Source organism: Mus musculus, chromosome 1 (genome assembly GCF_000001635.26).
Source record: "Mus musculus strain C57BL/6J chromosome 1, GRCm38.p6 C57BL/6J".
Lineage (NCBI taxonomy): Eukaryota > Metazoa > Chordata > Mammalia > Rodentia > Muridae > Mus > Mus musculus.
In genome coordinates, this window is record NC_000067.6 from 163,563,476 (window position 1) to 163,578,350 (window position 14,875).

The following is a 14,875-nucleotide window of genomic DNA, read 5'->3' on the forward strand; positions in this document are numbered from 1 at the left end:
AGTTTATCAATATATCTATTAGTTGACGTATTTTTGTGTGGGGCAAATGTTTAATGCAATTTTTTGGCAAATTTCAAGTCTATGATGAATTACCAGTATTTCAATTTGAGGAGATCAGCTATAGAAGCTAGTGAACTTGTTAAAGTTTACCCACTAGAAAGATCTGCCTGGCTTGCTCTGTGGCCACAGCTCCTCAGGGAGATTCAAAGGCACTTTCAATCCAATGACTTGGGAAAGCTTCATTGAGAAGGTAGCCCTAGAGTCTGACCTTGCAAGATGAACTAGAGTCCCAAGGGCAGGAAGGATGAGGAAGGCCCTCCAGTTGTTGCCTGTGCTATTTAACCTCACTGAAATTATGTCTATAATTTAACAAAACTCAAATCTCTCAAGACTTCAGCCTTTAGAACTCTTGCCAAAATAAATCTCAGTCTGGATAAAGAAAAAATGTCCCTGGATTCCTTCAAGACACTCATGTGAAATGTGCAGGGATTGCTTGTGTGTTCAGGCTGGGAATGGAAGATGGATGGAAAACTCACTGTCCCATATAGAACACGATGTCCTGACAAGGCAACCACAGATATTTTCACTGACTCATTGTTAACATGAGCCTACAGGAAGGAGGTCAAGGCCCTACACATTCAGCCCTGTTTTGTGGTGTAGTGAATGGATATCTTCAACCATGAGCCTTCCTGGAGAAAATCAAGAAGGTGAACTGTAGCCCCCAAGCCCTTGGAGTTACACCCACATACTACAAATCCCCAATCAACAAATCACTTTTGCAATACCAGTTCACCATGGAAAAATTTAAGAACTAACAGCATCCTGTTTCCCATCAATAAGACAAGCGACCAAGGAGGTAGAGAGACTAGTCAAGGCTGAACCTACTCTCCTGACTCCTAAGCCAACCTTTCTCCCCAGAAGCAACCCTGACAGGCACAAAGCACTTACTTCAAGGCTGTCCTCAGAGTACCTCCATACCACTGCCCAAAGGGAACCCAGAGAGAAATTACCTCTTTCTGTTTCCTTAGAAACTTTCCTTACATTTGCTCTCTCTATGGAAAAAGTTTTCATGCTTCAGCCTGCTGTGTCCTTAGCTAATTTATTTACATATCCATCCATTCAGAGTGCACTTACGAGTTACTTCTTTGTTTTCTGTGGTGACAATGGTGAAGAATGGAGACAAACACCTGAACCTAACTAAGCCTGCCTCACAGGGAGAAGATTTAGAAGTTTATAAGTAAGACAAGTATATATAACGATGAAATTTTGTAAACAACAGTACTGTGGAGAAAGGAGAGAGAAAAGAAGTTTGTAGGGAACGGAAGGGTTCCACTTAGGAGTCTAGAGTCGCCACTAAAAATGATGTCCAGAAAAGGGCTGCACAAAAAGAATATTCCTGAGAAGGACAAATGCTGAGGTCATGTGTCCCTGGCATAGGGAGGGACCAAGAGACTAGTTAGAAAGCAAAATCAGTTATCCAGAGTTATAGACCCATTGAATTATATATATAGTTATGGTTATGGTTATGGTTATGGTTATGGTTATAGTTATAGTTATTAAACTACCTTGCCCATTATGGATTAGGTTAACAATTGGCAAATCAGAGAAGATGAGAACCCAATCGCAGCTCAGTCCATGAGGCTGGATCACTATGTGGTCCCCATCTATTGATGAAAGCTTGGAGGATTTCTAGAGCACCTTGAATCTTTAGTCCATGCTAGAAGGAGAAAGGAGTTGTGTTCAAACGTTGGTTATTGTGGCAGAAGCACTAACAGAGTAGATGCATGCACCATCAGGGAAAAAAGGCAGGTAGGCGAAGGTAACCTATGTTCTTCTCAGGACTCTATATCTCCTCTGCTCCTACACTGGGGGAGGATCTTCTTCATTCAGACAATCTTTTTCAGGAGGTATCCTCAGAGGCATGTCCAGAGGTGTGTTTCTTTGTCTCAGATCTTATCAAGTTGTCTACAAAAGTAACCTTCATAGGAGTGTCCCTCTCAAGCACATTGTTTATTGGATACTTAATTCCAAAGTACCTATGACAATGATATCTGAGGATCTTTTGAGGAAAAAGTAGATGTACTTGTGTGGCTTGGAACTCTGTGATGGAATTAGTGGTTTGGTAATAAATAGCTGAAGATACAGTTCAATGAGAGGATGCCTGCCCAGCATTCACAAGAGGCCTGCTTCAGTCCTGGACACATGGAGGAAAATTTGGAAATGTATTTATGTCTGCTAGTTGTTGTTGGGCATGCCTGTAATTTAGCTGGGAGTTTGAAGCAGTAGAAACACACACACACACACACACACACACACACACACACTCAAAAATAGAAGAGGAAGTATATATTGTGTGAGTTCCTTTGTGAATGTGTTACCTCACTCAGGATGATGCCCTCCAGGTCCATCCATTTGCCTAGGAATTTCATAAATTCATTCTTTTTAATAGCTGAGTAGTACTCCATTGTGTAAATGTACCACATTTTCTGTATCCATTCCTCTGTTGAGGGGCATCTGGGTTCTTTCCAGCTTCTGGCTATTATAAATAAGGCTGCTATGAACATAGTGGAGCATGTGTCCTTCTTACCAGTTGGGGCATCTTCTGGATATATGCCCAGGAGAGGTATTGCTGGATCCTCTGGTAGTACTATGTCCAATTTTCTGAGGAACCGCCAGACTGATTTCCAGAGTGGTTGTACAAGCCTGCAATCCCACCAACAATGGAGGAGTGTTCCTCTTTCTCCACATCCACGCCAGCATCTGCTGTCACCTGAATTTTTGATCTTAGCCATTCTGACTGGTGTGAGGTGGAATCTCAGGGTTGTTTTGATTTGCATTTCCCTGATGATTAAGGATGTTGAACATTTTTTCAGGTGCTTCTCTGCCATTCGGTATTCCTCAGGTGAGAATTCTTTGTTCAGTTCTGAGCCCCATTTTTAAATGGGGTTATTTGATTTTCTGAAGTCCACCTTCTTGAGTTCTTTATATATGTTGGATATTAGTCCCCTATCTGATTTAGGATAGGTAAAGATCCTTTCCCAATCTGTTGGTGGTCTTTTTGTCTTATTGACGGTGTCTTTTGCCTTGCAGAAGCTTTGGAGTTTCATGAGGTCCCATTTGTCAATTCTCGATCTTACAGCACAAGCCATTGCTGTTGATAAGTGGATATTAGCCCAAAACCTAGGATACCCAAGATATAAGATACAATTTGCTAAACACATAAAACTCAAGAAGAACGAAGACTGAAGTGTGGACACTATGCCCCTCCTTAGAATTGGGAACAAAACACCCATGGAAGGACTTACAGAGACAAAGTTTGGATCTGAGACGAAAGGATGGACCATCTAGAGACTGCCATATCCAGGGATCCACCCCATAATCAGCTTCCAAACGCTGACACCATTGCATACACTAGCAAGATTTTATCGAAAGGACCCAGATGTAGCTGTCTCTTGTGAGACTATGCCGGGGCCTAGCAAACACAGAAGTGGATGCTCACAGTCAGCTATTGGATGGATCACAGGGCTTCCAATGGAGGAGCTAGAGAAAGTACCCAAGGAGCTAAAGGGATCTGCAACCCTATAGGTGGAACTACATTATGAACTAACCAGTACCCCGGAGCTCTTGATTCTAGCTGCATATGTATCAAAAGATGGCCTAGTCGGTCATCACTGGAAAGAGAGGCCCATTGGACACGCAAACTGTATATGCCCCAGTACAGGGGAACGCCAGGGCCAAAAAAAATGGGAATGAGTGGGTAGGGAAGTGGGGGGGGAGGGTATGGGGGACTTTTGGGATAGCATTGGAAATGTAATTGAGGAAAATATGTAATAAAAATATTAATTAAAAAAATAGAAGAGGAAGAGAAAACCAAGTTGACACACTTGTGTCACATCCTATGATGACTTCTGCCATGTCCTGGTGCACAAAGAAGGCCCCCAGCAGACACTAGTTCCATGTCTCAGACTCTCTAGCCTCCAGAACCATGAGCTAAGTAACTCTCTATTCTCCTTGAGTTACATGGTCTACAGCAACTGGAAGCTGATCCTATGATCCCTATTATGTAGGCTTTGGAACTTTGCTTACCAAGCATTATATACATGCAATAAAGCCCACTATATATTCCCACTGCTACATATTCCTGCTAATTCTGAAAAGTGACAACTCTGACAAAATGAATCACAGGTAAATCTGGGCTGATAGAATTAAATACATATCCTGGTCCTGTCAGCACCCAATCCAGGCCATTCTTAGGTCACACTGTTCTATAAAGGCTGGAAAGTAAACATCATTTCCCAGTTCCTTTGTTGCTCCATTTCATGAAGTGAGTTGAGTCTCACAGGCACACACATTTCTGTAAGACTGCAGTCAGGCATGATGATTAAATAAAGAACAATGGAATATTCTAGAAAATGTGGTGGGTAAAGATGTGAGTTCTTTCATGGTGAGCTAACAGTCTATCACAGGTACCATACTGTCAAAGTAAAAACACAATTCTCAACTTTAAAGGCATATGTGATAGTTTATTCAAGAGCTAAACATGAATAACCATGGCCCTGAGACACAGAATAAGGGTTCCCCAGATCCTGTGCTCCACCACTATAACAGCATGTGAAATTTTATAGCAACAGAATGGAAAAAATTACAAATCAAGGCACTTTTCATATATATCAGTGGTAATATCTGGTTGGTGGGATACAGCAAAGCAGGCAACCTCTGTTATAGGCCTCACATATTGTTTGACATCACTCTCAGCGTTTTGGTTAGTGGACGATATTGATCTACTAAGTTGATACATTCCAGAAACTTTCACTGGATAGTCATAAGAGAAGTGGGCAAGGAATGCCTATTAATGGGGCTAATAATGGGCCAGACAAATTATAATTTGCCCTCTAGACCTGCAACATTCCAACGCCTTCATTATTATTAAAATTCTAATTACCTACTCAGTCTTGTACAAGTTTCAGTGTAACGTGCAATTTCTTTCCTGGAACCCTGCTCAGTGTTTCTCTAGGATTCACTATCTTGGACTAGCACCCCCATGCTTGGTACCTTGGCTCACCATATGTTTCCAGTGATCTGTTTAAAAATTCTTTCTGATTAAATGAGTCCAAGATGGACAGAAATGCAGCTCTCTTAGTTTCCAGATTCAGAGAGGGTGTATGTGTGTGTGCGTGTGGCGGGGGCAGGCGGCAGAGGGGTTCATCGGTGCCTCCCTGGGACTTTCTAGAAATATTTGAAAGATGTTTTTAAAGTACACTGGTCTTAAAAACTGATGTAAGTGTCCAGACCTATTTACCAGGAGGCTCAGAAGGGTAGTGGTTTAGCTGGACACAGGTCCATTCCTGCTGGGAATTCCTGAGAGAAAAGTAGATATTGGGCACACAGTTCTCCCCGTGTTATTAAAATAATAGATTCATTTCTCATGCAATACATCCTGGTTATAGTTTTTGCTCCTTCTCCTCCTGCCAGTTCCTCCCTACCTCCTCTCCCATAAGGGTCCATTCCATCACTGTCTTTCATTAGAAGGGAACAGGTGTCAAATAACAGCAAAACATGACAAAATAAAATAGAAGAAGATAAAGCAAAACCCATCACACAGAAGTTGGACTAGGTGAACCAACAGAAGAAAAAGAGAGAGCCTCGGGGAAGGAACAAGAATCAGACACACTTGTTCTCACACTCAGGAGTCCCATAAAAATTCTAAGCTGAAAACTTTAATATCTAAATACAGAGAACCTGGTGCAGAGCCATGCAGGCCCGGTGCTTGCTGCCTTAGTCTCTGTGAGCTCCTTTGAGCTTTGTTTATATTTTTTAGCGGGCCTTGTTCTTTTGATTTTCTGCATTCCCTCTGGCTCTTACAATCTTTCTGCCTCTTCTTCCAAGGGTTCCCTGAGCTCTGTCTGAGAGGATAACTCTGATGGAGACATCTACTTAGAGCTACTTGTGTCAAGGTCTCTCTCTCTCTCTCTCTCTCTCTCTCTCTCTCTCTCTCTCTCTCTCTCTCTCTCTCTCACATCCCCCTCTCTCTCCCTCCTTCTCTCCCCTCCCTCCCTCCCTCCTGAATGTCTAGCTGTGGGTCTCTACATTTGTTCCCATCTGTTGCCAGAGGAAGCCTCTTGATGGTGGCTTAATAAGGCACTGATCTAGGAGCATAGCAGAACATCTTTAGGAGTCATTTTATAGATAGTTTGTTTTAGATCAGACGTATTTGGTTTTACCCATGGTATCGGGCTCTTGGTTACTTAAGCAATGCTGGTTATGGCTCCATCTCGTGGAGTAGACAGACTTAAGTCAAATCAGACATTTTAACATTTTCCAATTGTATACAGCTTTAGAAATAGGAAATGAAGGAATCAGGTGGAAGCAAACATACATAAAACAGTTATTTAGTTAATACGGTTTGAGAGGTTTAAAGAGTATGCTCACAGATAGAAGGAAGGCAGCAGATGTGAATACTCAGTAAGAGGGCATAGGGAGTGGGGAGTGGCCAATTTTGATGTTGCTATCAAGTAAAAAGGTGGCAGTACCCTGAGATAACTTGAGGTAAGGAATAGTCCAGCCCACAGTGCTGTATAAATCTGAAACTTTACCTGATGGTACCCCCAGAGCTCGTGTCTCTAGCTGCATATGTAGCAGAAGATGGCCTAGTCGGCCATCATTGGGAAGAGAGGCCCCTTGGTCTTACAAACTTTATATGCCCCAGTACAGGGGAATGCCAGGGCCAAGAAGTGGGAGTGGGTGGGTAGGGGAGCAGGGCAGGGGGAGGTATAGGGAACTTTCAGCATAGCATTTGAAATGTAAATAAAGAAAATATCTAATTTTTTTTTAAAAAAAGGAGGGGTCACCAAAAATGTCAGAGCAAGGACGTGACGTTGGAAAGGTCACCAGAAAGAAGGAAACACTGAAGCTGGGACAAGCATCCAGAGAGAACATGTTAGATGCTGAATATGGATGTAAGGATGAGAGATTGTTAAAGAGGATTCAGACAGTTGACAATGGATATGAAGAGACAAAGAGAAATATCCCTTGAAAAGAAGGAAGGAAGGGAGGGAGGGAAGAAGGAAAGGAGGCAGGCAGGAAGGCAGGCAAGCAAAACAACAACAACAAACCAAAACACTAAAAGGCAGGGCAGAAGGAAGGAACTAGATTCCAGCATGGATGCTTGGGAACCTGAGGAGGCTATTGATCAAGTAAAGACAGGATGGACAAGGGAACTCTGATTGGAAGCAGTGGATGCCTGTAAGACATCCAGGTGACCACAGCTTCTCACACCCAAATTCTTCAGTCTAAACCAAAACAGATACCAAGCCATTACTTTCAGAATCTGAGCAGGGCAGGCTTCCATGTGGAAAGGAACACCACTGCCGCCTCGCCTAGCCTCACTGTCTTCTTACCACCCAGGGGTTTTTTTGTTTTGTTTTGTTTTGTTTTGTTTTCATGAATTTTGAAATCTCAGTTAATGCGTTGGGTTCCTTTCAAGGGAGAGCGTCACAGGAAGCCACTCGCCAATACCACGTCTGTGGTTTTATTTTTGCCTCTACTCTAATCAGGAATGGGAGCTGAAAGAGAAGAATCAGGCTGGTCTCTTGCCTTAAGGGTTGAGCACAAGCTTTCCTCAGGCACTGTCTCCCTGTGCCCACCCAGACCTTTGTAATTAAGAGATGAGCAAGGTGCCATATCACAAGGGCGGACTGCCTGCCTTGGGATTCTACAGGAGGACTCCACAAGGACTTATCCTTGACAGCTCCAGTCTTAAAGTGGAAGATAACCAGTGAGAGCAGCAAAGACTTAGAAATTAAATGTTTCTTGTTAAATTCTGTTTTACTTGCAGCCCATTTATTTTTAGGGTCAAGAAAATTGCTTTCAGACCTCCTGCTTGCTGCAATGTGATATTTCCTAGCCCTGCACTGTGACCTGTTAAGCTGGATTCAAAGCTCAGGGGATAGCAAATAGTCCTGCTTCCTCTAGAAACTCTGTAGGAACAGAGTAAAGTAGAGCCCATAGGAAAGGGAGTAGGAAATTTAGTTTTTGTGTTCCTTTCCTTTTGCATGTTTGTTTTGTACTCATCTGATACTTACTCAAGCTGAATAATCAAGCCCCATGTAGTCCAGTGATTTTTCTTCAGAAATACCAATAAGCTGCAGAATGCAACCAAGCTAGCTCCTGGTTGGACTCTCCTTTCTGCCCATTGGAAGTTGCAAGCTTTAGTGTGGAACAAATGAAGGCTCCTTATGACCCTCAGTGTGCTCACGGGTACAATGAGGTTTAAAACAGTGCTCATACAACTGTTGGATCACGTAACTCAATGCGTGTCAACATCTCTGCATATCACCTGGTATTCCAAATTGGTGAACGCGGTTAGACACTTGCACAAATCAAAGTGCATGGGCAAGCTGGTTGTCACATATAAATACAGCCACAAGTTTCCAAAAGCAAATAACTGAGTCTTCATTTAAGATAGTAAAAGCCAATATTACTAACAAAGCAATGGTTTTCACTGTCTATAATCTTTCTCAGAAATACTTTTTTAAACATCCCCATTAATTATTTTAAAGTTACATTCTCTTCAATCTGCTGGTTTTCATCACATAAATTTGGTCAGTCATTCTCTCCTGCTCTGACAATTCAACTTTTGCAAAAACCATTGGTCATCTGTCTCTTCTTCCAGAAGTCCCCTCTCCCTGGACAATTAATTTTTTTTTTAATCTCTGAAGATTGTACCTGCAAAAATTCTAACACAAGGAATTCAGTTACCATTTTTAATTGCTCACACATCTTATGTTGCCATGTTATTGTACTGGGAGACCTGTAACCACTAAACACCATCAAAAACATACCAATGTAATTTACAGGAAAACCCCTGACAGGTCCCTTTGGGCCCGTTTGACATAAGCTTGGTACCAGAACGCACTTGTAAGTCTGTGTATTTATTTCTGGTGAAAATCTCCTTGTTTACATAAGAATGCGTTCATTCTCTTACAGAGGTTGGGCTTCTTCCTCAGTCTTCCCCCTGGGGTGCAGGTCTATAATGGACCAGTGGTTTTGATGACTTCCCCAAGTTCTGTCTCCCGGAACACAGGGTCAACAAAGAAGAAAGCAGTGGTAGAGGACTGGAGGAGAGTGCCTTGGGACACTGGGAATGCAGAAGCTAAGCCCCACTGAATGGGAGCTCAGCAGACCAGAGAAGCGGGTGGGAATGAGCTGGGGAGAGGTGATGCCTCCTGACTTGGAAAGTAAGGCAGGGGGACTGGTGTGAGTTGAAAACTAGTCTGACCTTACAGACTGAGTTTCAGGCCAGTAGTCTGAGTTACAGAGTATAAAACCAAGTCAAATAAAGCAAAAAGAATGAAAGACAACCCCCTTTAGGTATTTAAATTATATATATATACACGTATATGCATACATATATCATATTTATGTATATGTATCATATATGTATATATATGTGTGTATGTATTTTACTTCTTACTGATTCTTAATGACTTTCATGTCATGAATCCCAATTCCACTCATATCCTCCTCTCTTCATATCCACCCTTTGCCCTTGCAACAAACATCCCCCACATAAGAAAATAAAAAATATAAATAAATAAATAAATAAATAAATAAGTAAGTAAATTTCATTGTGGAAGCTATAGTGTATCACACAGTATACCCTCTTGTCTACACATCTTTACTTGCAAATGTTCATTGTAATAAGTCGTTGGTTTGGTTTGACACACTTTAGCTTTTGATATACTATCACTACTGGAACCTCACTGGGACTCCACTCAGATACTCTATTGTTGCTGTGTGTCATGGAGAACCTGTAGGTTTTGGGTCTGCAGGACTAGCCCCCTGCACATGCTCCATCAGTTCAGAGATGGCATAGATGGTGGGGTGGGCCAACTCAGAGCCCTGGATCTGAGCATACATGGTAGCTGAGTTGCTCAGCTCCTCAGCTCTCCCACACCAGCCTACAAGGAGCAGGGACAGTTCTGCTGCTCTCACACCTAGGGGCAAGCTCGCCTGTGCTCACACCACACCGACCATTCCTACTGTGCTACCCCGGTGAGGTAAAGACCTACTCTCTCAAGTGGTACAGGGCCAGCTCTCCCACTTTCATTACTCTGGGGCCAGTTGGGCTTGCTGCAGGTGGTGAAGGGTAAGGGGTGGAAGAGCATCTCTCCTCCACCCATGCCACCTCACAGCAGATGAGTGGTCACTCTTAAGACTAAAAGAGCACAGTAGGCACAGGAGGCCTCCAGCCTTTCCCCTTTCTAGTTCCTCTTTCCTTCCCTAGATGTGTCTACATCTGGGATGGATGGAGCTTCTCCATAAAGCTCTTGCGATTGCTCAGGAGGCCTTGGCTTTTGCTTTGCCTTTCCAGGTTCTTCTACCTTGGCTGCTCTCTCAGCTCTTCCACACTGAACTTGTCCTTTTAAAATTCAACATGACTGATATCCTCTCCACCCTCGAACTCTTTCCTTTTGTGTCTTTGCACTGGCTGTTTCTCTCAGCTACCAACATCCAAGCCAGTTCCGCCAAATGTAGCTTCAGGGAAGACTTCTCAATGCCCAACAGCAGCATAGACTGTCCCAACTACCTCCTCTCCTGTGTTCTGGGGCACTTTGTAGTAGAGCTACTTTGTAGCTTTGCACACAAAAGTCTGTCATTACTTTTATATATCCCTCTCCTCTATTGTTTGAGGGTCTTCAGAGGTCAAGAAATATATTTTATGAATTTTATGTACTCCGATTCTTCAAAACTAGTGAATGAGGTTAAAGAATGAACCATCCAGCCTATCTATTTGTGTGAGAGTCCACTGATAAGGCTGAGAGAAGGTGGGGTCTGGAGTAGGAATCCATCCTCTTATCTTCTCTTTGTCTGGACTGTCCAATTGACTAAGTTACTATATAGAGGGTTCACTGGTAACTTAAAACAACAGCTTCTCTGGAAAAGAACTTCTAATAAAAATACCCTTTGATGGGATGAAAGAGACCTTCTAAGTAGCCAACTATATCCACTATGAAAAGTTTCCCAAGAGAAGACACAGCCACATAGCATCTGCACTAAGGGGAAGCTGTGGGAAGAAGCAAGGCACAGGGCCGCCTTTGCAAAAGAGAATAGCTTTGTGCTGAGAAGTTCTATTTGCGAGTCATGTGCTCTGGAATGTGCAAGGAAAAACAGATTCAGTAGGGACTTGACTCAGAAAGGCCTGGAACTGATGCCTAGGGATGTTCTTCAAGGTCCTGGGGTACTCAAATTCACAGTGGTCTGAGCCCAATTGCACACGCCCGGCATGTATCAGTACAAGCCTTAAATCAGAACCACCCGGGGCTGCACTGTTCCACCTCCTCCCCTCTCTCTGGCTCGGAGCCCTCCCCTCTGTCCCCCCCTCCCCTTCTCTGCAGGCTCATTAAGGCCTTTCCCAGTGCTGAGACACTGCGTTTTGGGGACTGGTGGAGTGTTTGATATTTTCCACTCTGCGTGTCAAGGGCATTTACAGTCGGCGTCAGAATGTTATGTCGGTCCGAGCAGGCACTTTGAAGTGGTAGTGGTAGAGGCCACATGTGCAGGCAAGATGTGCCTCCTCCTGATCCCTGGATCCCGAGGTTCCTGCTCAGCTCTTTCCCAGCATCATGTGACAATGAACAACACGGCTTAACCCTTTACTTCTTGGCGCAGTAGCTGCTCGTTAATATTGCTCTATAGAATAATATCCTCTTGCTGTGACAGGCAATAATAACACTCTGCTCTATCTACTCGTGGACTGTGGGAACTGTGCTGAGGCCTCTCCCCTCGACTTCTGCCCACTACATGGAACTTTTGGGGGTTGTTTTTGCTACCACTTTGCACATGTGTATGTGAGGAAAGAGCTGCAAATAGTATGCACAAAAGCAAACATTTTAATACTGTTTAATACTCCATACTGAAACTATGGAGCAATGGAGTTAAAATGATAGCATGTTTTGTTTTGTTTTGTTTTTTCGGTTTCATACCACGGCAGTACCATTCATAAAGCTGATAGGCTGCTTAATCAATCCTTTTCTCAATCCCACAATCCCCACTAAGAGCAGAGCTTGGACAACCATCATCTAAAATTTATATAAATTGATAATGAAAAAGATCACATTAGAAAATGGAGAGTATTATACAAAGACTTCCCCCCCCCCGCAAAAAAAAAAAACCTATAGAACTCTAATTAATTTCTTTTTCAGTGACTCCTGTGGAACAATCATGTCTACTCAAGGTTGGGTTAGTTCAATGACCTTTATGTCTCCAAAGACAACCCTTGGGATGCTGCCAGCCCTGGCCCTACAGTCTCCTGGATCCAAGCCAGGAGAGCATCATAAATACCAAAGGCATGAAGGGGTGAGTGAACTGAACGGCATAGGCTCTGACTCTAAGGCTACAGCATCTCTCAAGTTCTCTAGTGAAAACACCTTCCCTGGACCTTCCCCAACACCAAGGGGACCCCTGCCCAAAGCTGACAGGGATTCAGTCCTTTGAAGCCAAGAACCCATGTGACACCCTCCCAGATAACACAATTCCCAGGCTTCTTAGGTCTCTTTTCCTCCTACGCCACAGACCCTGAGCCTTTCAAAAATTGGGCAGAGTTAAAAAGACAAACAAAAAACAAGTCAGATGATGGCGTTGGCCCACATAGTTAGTAGGAATAGCTTTGTGCTGTGTGCTTTGCTATGTGCAAGGTCAAAATAATCTCCTACTACATCTGGCCATTGAACTCCTGTGGAAGAGTCTCAGCTATATGTACAATAAGGAGGACATTGGTGAGACCATACTATTGCCAAGTTAAAGTATTTTGTCCCATAAGTTGTTCCCAGGAGTGCTGCCAGCACTAGTTTGGGGGAAGGGTACACTCACCTACCTTTCTTTCTCCCTCCCTTCCTTTCTTTCTCATTTCTCACCACCCCCATCTCTCTCTTCTGCACCTTCCCTCTCTCTGTTGGAATGAGAATCCTTTCTTGTCACACAGTCCAGAAAATAGAATGTTTAGTGTGGAACAGTTTCCAAGATTCTTGATCCTTGAGAACCACTTCAGCTCGGGCTTGAGTGATGTGTTTTCAACTAGGGTTTCTACCTTGAGTCTCCTGTGTGCCGTCCATCATGGAGCCATGACGTGGTCCTTTCCTGATAAGGCCTGGGGCCTCTCCCGTGACACAGCTCTGTCCTTAGCAGAGTTTACTTCATTTGTGTTTGTGTATCAGAAAGGAAAAAAAATGTTTTTCTGATGCCAAATGAATTCACTGAAGTATTTTTATTTGTTTTAGGGCTGAGCTGGCAGCTGATTCTCACAGGACACAGGATTGGCAGGCAACTGAATTTTAAATTAGGCAATTTTTTTTCATAATTCTTACGACTCATAAATCTAAACAAAATTCCAAAATTTAAATGTTAAAACTGTGAAGACCTAAAGCGACCTGTTCTTTGTGGGTTTTAATTAATGAGGACAGTGGGTGGATCTCTGCTTGCAGACATGGGCCACTACCATGGAGGCTAACTTTACTGTTGTTGTCTTTGTATTCAACTATATTTTCCTTTATGTTTTTGTTCTGTTTTGTTTTGTTTGTGTTTTGTTGTTGTTGTTTTGTTGTGTTTGTTTTTTGCTTTTGTTTGTTTTTCTCTCCCTTTCCTTCATTTTTTTGTTTTCATATTATATTTTTTCTCTTTTATTATGTATTTTCTTTATTTACATTTTAAATGTTATCTCCTTTCCTAGTTTCCCCTCCAAAAATCCCCTATGTCCTCCCCCTCTCCCCCTGCTCCCCAACCCAACCACTCCCACTCTTACCCTGGCATTCCCCTATACTGGGGCATCCTTTCCTTCATGTTTAACCTGGCTTTTACCTTGTTGCTTTTCTCATTGTCTTTGTGTCCCTGATGTTGGTGTTGCCATACAGAGTTAAAGAGGAGGACCGTGCACACTCCCCTGTAGCTCCTCCCTTCCAGTTACTACTTCTTCATCTTTGATGCTTCCTCCTTTCTACCATTTTTTCTTGATCCTCAATTTCCTCTGCTTCTAATCCAGAGGAATAAAAATAGACATTATTTAAGTAATGCACTTATGCTGTGTATAAGCTAGACACACCAAAATTATGTCATTTAACCATTGTTGGAATCTTTAAAAGTGATTCTCCTACCCCCTTATTTATTTGTTTATTAAAAGCAGACTTGGCTGGCTTTTGATTCTTCGCAATTCTCCTGCCTCTCTTAGAGTTGGGATTACATTCTTGTATAAGCCATTATGCCTGTCCTATTATCTATCTATCTATCTATCTATCTATCTATCTATCTATCTATCCATCCATCCATCCATCAATGCATCTATCTGAGAGAGGTTTTTGTAGCCTAGGCTTGTCCACAATTCACTTTTTATATGAGGCTAGCCTTAAGCTCCTGATACTCTTGACTCTCCTGGGTACAGGGAGGTGACCCTCACGCCATCTCCCCCTGGCTTATTATCATTTTATGAAAGGGATATCAGTGACTTGTCCAAGTTACTAAGCACATTTGAATGAGGACATTCTGCCACAGAACCCCTAGCTCCTGTCTTCCTCACAGCATCACACTCTGGCCTTTAAACAGCTAACCTGATTCCCACACTCCCTTGATAACTGCAGATTTGGTCTTTACAAGGTCTTGAGGTTGGCGCATGCCCATTTAAGGTCTAAATACCTGGGCCTGACCTTAGCAGCTGTCCTCAAGCTTCTAGGAGGGATAGGTTCAGTAAAGCAACCAAGGTCAACAGGAGTGTAGAATGAGAAAGGAACTCTTCAGTTCAGCTTTGAGAAAGGGACTCTTCAGTTCAGCAAGATATATTTGGATTCTATAAATATAGTCAGTATTCAGCCTAGGCACTTTATTTTAC

General features: G+C 42.8%; 1 long non-coding RNA gene across 1 annotated transcript in view; it reads right to left on the reverse strand.

Annotated features, from left to right (window-relative positions):
* Positions 1 to 14,875, reverse strand: part of Gm32333 — an 80,174-nt gene that overhangs the window by 25,742 nt on the left and 39,557 nt on the right. The window lies entirely within an intron of this gene.